Raw genomic sequence first — 1,478 nt, 5'->3', positions numbered from 1 at the left:
TCTGCTATGTCGATCAATGCCTCCATTGATGCATGTGACATGAAAGGTGGATCCTTCTCAAATATCATTTTGTAAGTCGGGGTGACAAAGTGATCTAACAACTGTGTGATGACTCCGTGGAAGCTGCATTCAGAGAACAATCTGCAATAAGTGTGCACATTGGTTTCTGAAGGTATCCATGCCCACTTCAAGCCTGGGAACTGCTAACAGGGACATATTGCATCCAATATGTATGTAGACATGTATATCTGTGCTTGTTGATCTTTGGGCGGATTCATGGCTTCTATCACTTGTTCCTTCAACCTGAGAGCCAACATGTCAGACCAGTTGCATGGCCTTCCTTCGCTGGCTAATTGGTCCAATGCAATCACCTAGATATGCGGGAAGGTCTCTGTTCTCTCTTAGCCATATAAGCAACATGCAAAGATAACCAAGTATTGATATTTTGTAGTATCTTCGTCTTGCAAACCAGGTTGGATGTTGTCTTGAACTTGGCTGACTCTTTCACCCAACTCTTCAAGATATCTTTGGAGTTCACCTTGCTACATATGTTGAAGGGTTTCTCCATCGTGATCACTAGCTGTGGAAAGTGATACATCTCCTGATAGTCCTTTGCCCTAAAGGTAGCAAGCTCTGTCCCTGTAACACTACTCAACATCATCGTCTCAGGATCAGTGTGCAAGACAACCCAATGTATCATGTCTGTGCATGGAAACATGGGATATTTGCATGCAATCTAGTACAAGCCAGACTTGTGGATATTCACATCGACCCTGTGGTCTTCCAGATATTCCTCAAATGTGCCTGAAAATGTATCTTTGATATCCTTCCATTTCAACTTGATGTCTCTATCTATGACCAACTTGGTGTCTTCGTAAACGGGAAAGCGCATAGACACTTGTTCAACATCTCTAATTTCACTTCCAATGGTGTCCTTTGACCTTGCTCTCTTGGAGGCCATTGTACCTATACTGCTGAGAGATGAATGAACACCTATTATACCTGGAGACATAGCGACACTCATGGCAAACAATCTGTCAGTTGAAAGCTAAAACAAATCAGAGGATTAAAATGCAACATACCTAGGTGACTGGTAGTAAAGATTGTGCAATTTTCACTAGGAGGCTGAGAGACTAACTACCAAAACTACGCAAGGCACAGTACGGGCTGTCAGGAGGCTGACTGACTACTGGAACTATGCAATGCACAGTCCATTCTATCTGCTGATGGTTGAAACTTTGCAATGCACAATTTCAGTCAGCAAGGTCATGCATGCCCAGAGACTGTGTTCCACAATTTTCTGGGTCGGCAGGGCACTTCCTCCCAAAATTGCACAATGCAATCTTGGAGGTCAGGTTTACACAATTTATGGAGGGAAGGGAGAGCCTTCACTTAAACAGATGCACATTTTTGTCTAAGTGAGGTAAGGTCCGGGCCAAGGCAGCCCAAACCCGCCGACGGGCGACTGGAAACATGAA

The sequence above is a fragment of the Pinus tabuliformis genome, chromosome 9 (assembly GCF_031772625.1).
Source record: "Pinus tabuliformis cultivar Carrire ecotype Pingquan chromosome 9, CPIR1, whole genome shotgun sequence".
Lineage (NCBI taxonomy): Eukaryota > Viridiplantae > Streptophyta > Pinopsida > Pinales > Pinaceae > Pinus > Pinus tabuliformis.
This window is presented reverse-complemented; position numbering follows the sequence as displayed.